The 12016-nt window shown below is 33.6% G+C and overlaps 1 long non-coding RNA gene across 1 annotated transcript; it reads left to right on the top strand.

Moving 5' to 3' along the window:
- The first annotated feature begins 396 nt into the window (after positions 1-396).
- On the top strand, positions 397-11571 carry LOC138148114 (uncharacterized). The gene is made up of 2 exons (XR_011164975.1): positions 397-7877; positions 10107-11571. It is a non-coding gene; the product is annotated as an uncharacterized lncRNA (long non-coding RNA).
- The last annotated feature ends 445 nt before the right edge of the window (positions 11572-12016 follow it).

Below are 12016 nucleotides of genomic sequence, written 5' to 3' on the forward strand. Positions count from 1 at the left end.
TCTATTGGTGCTTTGTTCTAGTAAATAAAGTAAGGCCATATCCCTGAAAAAGAAAATATTCCATAATCACTCTTGGTTTAATTGTTTATGAGATAATGAAAACAGGATAAAGGGAAAGGTTATGCATGCATAGGTACAAAGAGAGATACAATAGTATTCAAGGCACATCTGCCCCTACACACACTGCTAACAATAGATTTGTGACAAATGTGGTGCCACATGACCACTAGACTGACAATTTCACAATGCTCTGCTTAAGGGACACTTTTGGGCATGGGTTGTTGCTGGAGTGAAGTTTTAGGATTATCCAGAAAAGCATAGTTCATTTCATGGGGAAACAGGAATCCTTTAATAAGACACTGAATTTTGGAGGTAGCCCTCTCTGCCATATTGTCATATTGTAAAGTCTATGATGTTAGGAACTTAATTATCTTTGTATTTCCCCTTAGCACCATCCATAGTGCTTTTGTTGTTGCATTGTTGAGTTGTTTCACTTGTGTCCAACTCTTCATGATCCCATTTTGGGGTTTTCTTGTCAAAGATACTGGAGTCATTTGACCAAGGCAAACAGGATAAAGTAACTTGCCTAGAGTCACAACAGCTAATAAGTGTCTAAGGCTGAATTCGAACCCATGAAGATGAGTCTTCCTGATTCCAAGACTAGTACTCTATCCACTGTATCATTTAGCTGCCCATAGAGTGCTTTATACTTACTAGTTATTCAGTAAAGGATTATTTAATAGTAGACTATAAACTCCTTGACAAGATTTATCTTATTCTCCTTTGTATCACTTATGGCAGCTAGCACAGTTCCTTCACATTGCAGGTTTTTAATATACATATGTTTAGTGAATAAATTAATACAGTAATTACGAGACTAGGTGCACAAACAAACCAGCTAACATGATGTGGGAAAGTAACAATCCTACAAGATGACTATCTAAAATAGTCCATCATACCGAAATTTTCCCTAGATATCCTATTTTCTTTGGCCTACACTTCTAAAATTAAATTAAATATTGAAACTGACCAGGTGCTACCAATATTGGAGAGATTCAGGCCAAATCTGTACTATGACAGAGGGTAGGATTATGTCTAATACACTTAAAGCAGGTAAATGTCCAGTGAACAGACACAAAGGGAAAGATTTTGATGAAATCTACTTGTGATCTAAAGAGAAATAACTATAATTTCAGGTTAAAGTTTAATACTGAAAACAAAATGAACTAGTGAAGATTCTAGTCATTGTTCAGAGTTTCACAAACAGAAGGTCACTATTTTAAGAATCCCTAAAACAAACAATTGAGGATCTGTTTTCCAGCTGCAGAGATGTGACAAAGTATAGTGATTAGGGAATCCTACTGTATTGCTATAGCACAGGATAATCTTTTTTTTATTATTATTATTGAATGTACCACAGAGCTGTTCAGTAAAAGGTGTCACTTTTCATTTGTAAACAGCATTTTATGTTATTGTGTATTTTGGTTTTGAAAGAGTGGAAGAATTAGGAGGGATTGAAGTTATTTTTATCAGAGAATAAATATGGTGTTTTGTAGTAAGTAAAAAAAGTTAAAGACAATTCTGTTTTCTTTGGAATGCTGATGATATAGGCACAATACTTAGCCATCTTCAGTATGAACACTCAAGTTAATGCCTGTTTCATTTTATTTTAACACTGAGGAAAAAACCTCAAACCCAAGGACCAACAAAAAATGTAAAGGAATAAACATTAAAGATGATGGTTAACAAAACTATAGCAAAGATTGTTGTTGTTTAGTCTTTCAGTTGTGTACAACTCTTCATGGTTTCATGAACCATAACATGCCAGTGCTATCCATGGGGTTTTCTTGGCAAAATACTGGAGTAATTTGCCATTTCCTTTTCCAGTAGATTAAGGCAAACCGGTTAAGTGACTTGCCCAAGACCACACAGCTAGTAAGTGTCTGAGGCCCAATTTGAACTCAAGTCTTCCTGACTGCAGGCCCAGCATTCTATTCACTGAGCCACCTAGCATTAAAAATTAGTATTCAGCAGTTCAAAGAAAATCTTTAAAGTATTTAGGATGACTATTACCCCAGTACATGAGTGCTCAAAAGATATAAACAAGGGGCGGCCAGGTGGCTCAGCAAGTAAGAGCACCAGCCCCAGTGTTGGGATGACCTGGGGATCAAATCCGGGCCCAGATACTTAGCACCACACCCAGAAATAACTGGCTGTGTAACCTTGAGCAAGTTACTTAACCCCGATTACTTAAAAAAAAAAAAAGATATAAACAGAGTTCTGGAAAGAAGAATTGCAAACGTGAAAAAATGCTCTAAATCACTAATAATAAGTGAAATTCAAATAGAAATAACCTAAGATTTTAGTTCATACTTAGCAAATTGACAAAGACAACAAAAGATTGGAACAGTCTGTGTTGAAGAGGTTGTAGAAGTATTAGCACATTGATCTATTTGTAGTGGGGCTATGAATTAGTATAATCATTCTCTAGAAAGTAGTTTGGAATTATGCAAACAAAATGGCAAAGCTATCCATATTCTTTGACCCCTGGATGTTCCACTGTTAGGCATATCCTCTATTGATAAAAAGGAAGGCTCCATATCTATCAAAATATAGCAGTGGTTTTAGTGATAGCAAGTAATTGCCCATCAGTTGGTGAAATGACTAAACAAATTGTAGTATATAAATGTAATGGACTATTATTATCTGGTAAGAAATGAAAAATATGATGACTACAGAGCAGCATGAAAAGGCTTATGTGAATTAATGCAAAGTGAAGCAAGCATAGCCAAGAAAACAATATACACAATGACTACAGTAGTTCAAAGCGAGAGAATAATAACCACAAAACAATTGAAAACAAATGTTGCAAAATTACAAAGATAAATACTTCAAATATGATAGTACATGATAAAATAACTCCCTTCTTTTGCAGAACTGGGATGGAAGTAGGGGAAAAGGAGGGGAATGGGTTCACAGGTGTGGAACATTGCATACATTATCAGATTGGTGGGTTTTTTCAATGTAATGATTGATTTTGTTGAATTTTTGTCTCGTTAAACATCGTTTTTGTTATAAGGGATAGGTATCTGGAACTGGAAAGGGGAGGAATACAAGGGGCAGTTTAGGCAATGTAAAGTGAAAGATCTAGGTCACACAGTAAATAAAATGCTATACCTAGAGTAAGGAAAACCTGAGTTTCAAATCCATCCTCAGATGCATACTAACTGTGTGACCCTGTGCAAGTCACTTAAACTCTGCCTCATTCTCCTCTGTCATATGAGGATAATAAAGATACAATGAGATGATATTTGTAAAGTGCTTTGCAAACCTTAAAGTACTATATAAATGCTAGCTATTACTATTATTAAAAATAAAATACATCAGTAAATTTTTAAAAGAGCTAATGATCTGTTTTATAGCATTTCATTGAAATATTGAAAAACGTACTTTTAAAATATATACATAGATGTTATATAGGTAGAACCAATGAAATACTAGATTATCCATACATTATTTACAGATATTTATGTGTGTATGGATATGCATACATATATATATATATATATATGTATGTGCACACACACCCCTCAGTCCTTAAATAATTCCATAGTCTCACCAATTTGATACTTTCTCTACATTCACTTCTTTAACACTTCCTGAGTTATCCTTAGTATCTTCCCATAAATTCTCTATAAAATATCTTAACATTCTGCAGATACTAGTTCAGAATTCAAGGTGCTTGTTACTTCTTGCTCTGGATACATGACTAGCTACCAAATTCTTTTTCAATCATACATTTTCTCAATAATGTCTATCAACCAGATCTTGCACAGAAGTTGGTAATTAGTTGTTGCCTACTACATATACTATCATGTATCTTCCCATTGTCTTTTAAGACACCTGCAATTCTGATTATTGTGCTTAGAATCAAAGTATTCCATGGCTTGCATCCACATAGTATCATAAGAAGAATATTGTGATAAAAAATAATGGAATTTCTGTCAAGGTACAATTTAGGTGCTACACAGTTTCTCACAGTTCAGCCATTTTTTTTCTTACCATTGGGTTCATTATCTATTATAAGTGCCTTCCCATAATATATATAGTTGTATTAACTCAGTGTACTACTCATCTATCACCTGTCATAGTCTAAGAAATAGGCATTATTCATCTGAATTGTTTTTGTTGTTGCTTTCCATGTTGATTGTTAGTTAATAATTTTGATCTGCTCTCATTGAAGAAACCCTGTACTGGACTTTCTGTGCTTGATACAATCAATACAGTGTCATCTGGAAACAAGACTCTTCTGTAGAATTTTATCCTTCATAGGAAATCTCTATTCCTTTGAAACTCTGCAAAGGCATTCTCCATAACAGTGGCAAACATCTCCATGGTTGTAACTAAGAGATTCTTGTATAATTTTACTACTTGTTAGGGGAGACATACTGTTGGAAGAGCACCTTTCAAGCTATATTTTCCTTTTTATGAATCAGTTTTTTTTTTATCATTAGCAAACAAAACACAAGAGAATCCTATGTTCTTCACATTTTTCACTGTGTTATTTGACTGTGAAGATGTGATCTTCTACTGATGAAAATTATTTGTGAAAACCTTCCTGTTCCTACTCATGAAGAATTATACAGAAGTTGATTCTGCTGTCTGGGAAAATAATGAGCTATTACTCATTTGAGGACTTCAGGCAGACACTGAATGAGCACTTGTCACATATGTTGTAAAGGAGATTCCTAATTAGATATGAGTTAGACTAGAAGTCCTCTGAGGTTTCTTTATAGCATCTTACAGTACTTTAAAAGAAACTTTGAAGCCATATGGTCCAACCCGTACCTAAGTAGGAATCAGTTCTGTGAAGGTGTGAGAAGCAAGGGAAAGGGGGTTTGTCTCTAGTAATTGAACCAAAGGGATTGGGACAAATAGGAGCTGTAAATTTGTCAGTCTTATGAAGAGGTGAAAACTGTAAATGAGTACCCCTTATCCTCCATGAACCTGAGATAATGAACATACCTAGCATTGATCTGAAGAAGCTGAATCAGTTTCCATGGCTTGCCATCATTACAAACACTAAGGACCTAAGAGTGAAGAGGGCCAGGAATCTGGATCACAGAATCCTTTGTGAATCCCCATGGACAGGCAATTCAGAGGCTTTGAGTCTTCTAGCCTCAGAATGTCAGGGAAAGATAGTATTCATTTAAATACCCACTTCTGTGCAGGTACTGTGCTAGGCACTGGGGATAGAAAGACAAAAATGAGAAAGACACTGCCCTCAAGGAGTTTTTATTTCAATGGAGATAGCATATGTGTGTGTATATAGATATGTATGTACACACACACACACACACAAAATAAATCTAAGGTAATTGGTGGAGAGAGATACTAGCAACTGAGGGAATCGGGAAAAATGTCATGTAGAAGTTTGTATTCAAGCTTAATTTTGAAGGAAATAAGTACCTGAGGCAGAAGTGAGGGAGGAGTACATTCCAGACATGGTGGACAGCCAGTTCAAAGGTATGGGACAGGAGATGGAGTATTATATGTAAGGAATAGCAAGAAGGCCAAAAAGCCTAGGTTGCAAAGTATAATAAAAGGAATAATACATAACAAGGCTGCAAAGGCAGGTTAGAGAAAGATGGTAAATGGCTTTAAAAGTCAAACAAAAGAGTTTTTATTTGATGCTAAAGACAATAAGGAGCCACTGGAATTTACTGAGTTAAAGGAGTAATATGATCAGATCTATACTTTAAGGCAGTTTACCTCATGGCTCTCTGGTGGTTCTCATTGAGTGATTCAGTGTCTTGTAATCTAATTTTTGATCCCACTATTCTGCTAAAACTACTGTACAAGATTTTTCCAACAATCTTAGTTTTGTTCTTAAGAGATATCCAAAAGATTATAGAAAGGACATCATATCTTGATTATATTTAGCAGTAATAAGCAAGTGTTAGTCATTGAATCCACATACCTTAATACATTTGTCAATCAAGTTTTTATTAAGTGCCTAATAAAGCACTACACAGCTACCCAAGTGCTACACAGCTCATACACAGCCTCTGTTCTTAAGGAGCTTACATTTACCAGGGAAATACAGAACACTAGTGAGTGGTGACCAAAGAAGTTTTTGATGTAAGCAGTCATAGAGACTGGGTGGAGCTATAGATCAGAGTATTGCCAGGTCCTTCCAGTAGCAATAATAATACTGATTGCATTATTTCTTGAGCAAGGGTGAAAAATCATGTGGGGAATAGAGGGGACCTAGAGCCAATTGGAGAGGCAGTGGGGGAGGGTAGATGGCAAGATGACCATGCTCACTAGGCCTTAGTCTGTGGTGAATAATTGGATGGGATTACATAGTGGCAAAAGTTCTGACTCTGGATTTAAGTACTTCAATTCATATCTTGCTTATCATTAAGTAATTATCTAGTCTTGGGCAAGATGTCAGCTAACTTATTTGCAAAATGAGGGGTTTGAACTTCATCTTGTGAGAATTCTTTCCAGACCTTTGATTACATGATCTGAAACATGATTGACTGGATATAAACTTAATATATTGAGCATTTAAGAATTATTTTGTAATGCAAAAATCTTAATATTTTTATCACTTTTCTCTATTCTTCCTCAACTATCCTTTAATCTGCAATTAATAACTTAGTATCCTTTATAGATTGTTTATTTTCTTTTTAAACAACCTAGAGAATTCTCAGAAAACTCTCCCTTTACCCGAATATATAGGTCCTGGACTACATATCTGACTACAAGCTCAATATATGAACTGGGAGAACTGGAGAGAATAGATAGGGACTGGTTTTCAATTTAACCTTAAGTAAATTAGATATACAGCAGTCACCATGCAGTTAAGTACTTGCTTTCCTTTTAGGGCATTAGCACAAAATGAGACAATGTTGTGCTGGAACGGTCAAAGCAATTAATTCTCCAACAAATCTAACAATAATGGTGATAATCCTGACATTCAACTCATTACTTCCTCTTCCTTATCACCTAACTTCACTTACCCTTTTTCTTTAACACAGTGTAAACATTTTATGTGATAAATATTTCAAATATACGCCCCAGATATTTTTGTAGCAGTCTGTCCTAGATTCTAAACAACAGTACAAGGGAAAGGATAGTTATAATCACGATGTAGTTTAACTGACTTAATTGTTTTCTGCTGCCTACCTGGCAATTGGTTTTGAATGACATATCCATTGAATGGGCCGCTAGGTGGCACAGTGGATAGAGTGCGAGGCCTGGAGTCAGAAAGACTTTCCTAAGTTCAAATCCAGCCTCAGACACTAGTCGTGTGACTCTGGGCAAGTCACTTCACCCTGTTTACCTCAGTTTCATCATCTGCAAAATGAGCTGGAAAAGGAAATGGCAAACCACCCCAGTATCTTTGCCAAGAAAACCTCTCATGGGGTCACATGACTGAAATAACTGAACAGCAACTATAACAATGCATTGAAGACTCAGTATTCATATTCTAAAGTCTAAACACTATATTTGATTTTAAAAAGGGAGGTTAATTGAAAATAAAATAGTATTTGAATTTATTACAATAACAAGATTTTACTAAGTTTTTATAATTTATCAGGTCCAAAGTTTAGTTTCTTTAAAAAATAAGTGTGTAATAATTTTTATTAGAAAAGCCTGCAGGATACATTCACTAGTTTCTAAAACTTTTATGTTGAGAAATCATGTGCATTTTTAATTATTGATGGCTTTCTCCATATCCTTCATTTTCACAGGTCTTCATTACTTCAAAAATGTAGTACTGGTAGGATCTCTGCAGGATCGTTATGTTCCTTATCATTCTGCCCGTATTGAGATGTGCAAAACAGCTTTAAAGGACAAGCAGTCAGGTAATTGAAAAATTGCCTTGCGGAGCAATTAAGAGAACGTTTACAAGTAATTACTTATAACTTCAGAAATATCTTTTTTCACTAATTTCTTTTTCCTACTCTTTTTTTTATGTCTTTTTTCCTCACTGAATCCTTAACTTTATTGTCCATCCTTCTTATACCATGGTAGGTGAAGAAGTTTTAGAAAAACAATTTTCTAATGAGATGGGAATTATTTCTGTGAAGGGAATTCTTTGACTTTAGGTATATCCCTGTGAGCCAATTTCCTCATCCACAAAGTGGAAATAGTAACAGTTATACCTCCTCTCTCCAAAGTTATAAGTACACATAAAGGTGTGCCTGGGTGTGCAGGGACACCCACACTGTATGCATGCATATGCTTACAAGGTTCTTATGAGGAAAATGCTCTATAAACCATGTAATACTCTATAAATGAGAACTGTGTTCCTCATTAAGTTAGAACCTTACTTTCTCTCCTTTTTATCTCTTCACAGTTCTTTGAGCATTCATTTCTCTGTGTTGATTGGGGTTGTGACCTGTAGTAATGAACTTTTATTCCTGTCCTGCCCTAGTTTTAGTCATGGTGGACAGCTGACTTTTAAGGCTCTTTCTAGCTCTAGATCACATAATTCTAAATATGTATATTATACATATGTGTGTGTATACAGCCATAAAATTCATATACAGTTATAAAATTCCCAGCTAAAAAGACCTCCCCCAAAATAATCTAATTCAGTCCCTTAATTTTACAGATTAGAAAACTGAAATCCAGAGGAATTAAGTAACTTGAATAAACTTAGGTAACTAGTTAATAACAGACCCAGAATTAAAACTCAGATTTCCTGAGTAACAGTACAGTGCTTTGTCCACATTGTGGATGAAAGACCGCCATTCCAGAACTTGGGAGGGACAAGGTTGGGAAAAGACTAATCAAAACTCCTGTACAATAAATTATATTTTATATTTTTTTCCTATATAATAGTTTACATAAGGCAATATGATACATAAGAAAACTAGAAAGTATCTGTACTAAATATGGGACTTGTGGCAAAAAGAAGGTAAAAGGGATCTGGTGACTCTATAGTTTTCATTGCTTCAATGAATCTAGCAAACAGTACAACCTCTTATCCATATACACTTCCTATTTTCTTCCCAGCTTCCTTCCTTTACATTGCTCCTAAAATAACATGTCTATTACCTACTACCACCTCTGTACTTTGACACTGCCTTCTTACTAATCATAAAAACCAAGTGGTTTCTCTCCCCTATTTACCTGTTAAGTTAAGCTTTACTGTGGTTAACAAAACTCATAGCCTTTATTTATTAGATGTATAGTAAGAAACCAGCATTGAAAAAACAAATGTCTTTGTCCCAAGTAAAACAGTTCACATTTATAAATAGTAGCTATGTTTTCTGCTTAATAGCACCTCATTAACTAAAATTGCAGAGGTCCAAAGAATAGGCAGCTTTGAAATAACAGGAGAGAAAAGCATTTAACAAGCCTTCTTCACAACAAAGACTTTTATAAGTTCCAGTGTTTTCGGGGAGAGCCAAATTCACCCTTCTGTTCTGGCCATTGCTTCATGAAAACAAGCTGAAAATAAAGGCTACTAAAATATTCTTAAGAACCCCCTAGTCATTCAAATGTGATTTGTTTTCTCAGAATGACTTAAGTTCAAAAGGAAAAAAACAAGCGAGGAGAAAAGTTTTGTTACCATTATGTTAAATTTAGTTTGCAATTTTAAAATTATACATCGTGGAGGTCCACAGTTTCATCACAGTCCTCTTTTTTGTTTGTTTATTGGAATATTCATAATTGTTGGTGTTTGTCATAAAAATAAATTTTTAAAAATTTAATTGACCTGAGTGACTATTCAACTGATATAATCAAATTATATAAGAAAATCATGTCACTAACTGAAAAGACAGAACTTGATTTAAGCTTTATGTTGAATGAACCAAATAATTTCCTAAGATTTAGCAAATGACAGTTTTGCATTGCAAATATTATAATACATACAACTGAAAAAATACCACTAAGTATCTTTTCCTAATAAGATCTTAATAAAAATACTAGAATCTTGATGTTAAAATGAAGTGCAATTGGGCATTGTAAATGTTAATATAGCCAATACTGTCTGTACAGAATAAAAATTTTTTTTTAGATTATTCAGGTTTACCAAATTTTATATAACTTAAAAGTACTCTCATTTTTCTTTTCATTTATAGGACCAATTTATGCTGAAATGATCCAGAACCTCCTTCTCCCAGTTCTGCAAAGCAAGGACTGTAATTTGGTTCGATACAATGTCATCAATGCATTGCCCAATACAGCTGATTCACTTATTGGGAGGGCTGCACATATTGCTGTTCTTGATTCAGAAATATTTTTAGAAAAATTCTTTCTGGTGGCTGCTCTAAAATATTTCCAGTAGCATAAAAGCATTGTTATAGACTTGGCAATTACCTCATTCACAAATGAATCAAATAATGTGTGGTATTAAACTGTAGCTGCCGCTGCGTTTCAAAAGATATTTATACTTTTTATATGGAAGATAATTTATATCATCCATGTGTAGAGCTTTTTAAATATCAATTTTACTTTTTAGGTAATGTGGCTGTGCAATATTTTTTTAATTTTATTCTTGTTACTTTTCTATTACTTTTTCTTATATTTTTGGTACTTAATTATTCAGAGTGAAGATTTAAGCACAGTATGTATATTTGGTTGTTTATTATTGGCTTTCCATCTGCAAGAGTTCTTACATATGCCTATGTTATTAGAAGCTATTATTTACTAGACTCACTTTGGTTTTTAAATTCTAACATTGAGGTATTATGCAGTCAATTATGTTGAATTTTACTTATAATTTTAGAATATTTGAACTGGAAATACAATTATGGCTGCTAAAATATCATACATTTTAAAAACTGTAGGTCTGAAATTGACCATTATTATGAGCATTCCTGTAGATTGCTCAGACATCCATAGTGTCCTAAAGGTTTTCTACAAAAATCATTGTCATCATTATTCTTAAACATATGCCATGTCTGTAGAAATGTGTTTTCTACATTTGATCTCAAAAAAATACTGTTTCACAAATTTACTTTTATTACTGGAACTTTTCATGTTCAGAAGCTAGCAGCATTTAAGGATTTTTGAATGTTTAAATGACCGCTGCCTTGATTTGGTTGGAATTTTGCTAAATTTGGTAATGTTGCTTGTATTCCCTGAATACATTTCTTTAACTTAACTTTTTTCATGAACTTCCTTATATGTACATAAAAATTACTAAACGTTAAAATTTCTGCAATACTTTTATGAAATTAGATAATTTTTAAATATTGTTGAAAGATTTTATTGAAATACAAAATATTGTAAATAAAATAACTCATCTTGAAATGGAACAAAGTTATTAACTGTACATGTTTGGTGATACAGATACAAATGTTTTTGATAATATGAAAATGTTTAAAGGTCTTTTGACTTTTTTTACTGGTGCTGAGTAGCATAATAAGTTCAGTATTTTTCATTTCCCCTCTTGTTCAAATTATATGCACTAAAGTGGATAGGAAGTTCACTAATTGTGACAAATAGAATTTTTAAAGGATAATTTGTTGTACAACTAATGCATGCTTATTTTTAGCATTATGTTACTGCATCTGACATTAATAAAATTAATGTATGATTCTACTAGGAGTAGTTAAAACAACTGAAATCTCTTACTAATTTTCATAATGCAGAGAGCAGACATGTACATATGCCATTTAAAGCCAATGTCAAATAATTCTCCAATTCAGCATGATTTTATAACATATAAGCTATATAAAATGTTATTCCCAAGTTATATGTCCATGGAATCATTGAAAGGTAACTTAATGATCCTGCTAAATAGCATTTTACTTTTTTAGGTATATTTGAGAAATTCATCCATTGACTAAACAATTAAGATTCAGAGTACATGTTAAGCTCATGATATTTTCATAAAGATTGGTTTTTAATTTTCATACCGCCTTAGTCCTGAGTTTGGAGTAATAGTTCTGCTAAATCTGGATATGGTCCTAGTGTTATATAATTTTTTTAAAAATATTCTTTGTTTTTAGTAAGTGAAATTTCAATACTTTGTAACTGTTTTAAA

Source organism: Petaurus breviceps, unplaced genomic scaffold, assembly GCF_028583685.1.
Source record: "Petaurus breviceps papuanus isolate PSGF00001 unplaced genomic scaffold, PetGlider_PUasm1.0 90822, whole genome shotgun sequence".
NCBI classification, from domain to species: Eukaryota; Metazoa; Chordata; class Mammalia; order Diprotodontia; family Petauridae; genus Petaurus; species Petaurus breviceps.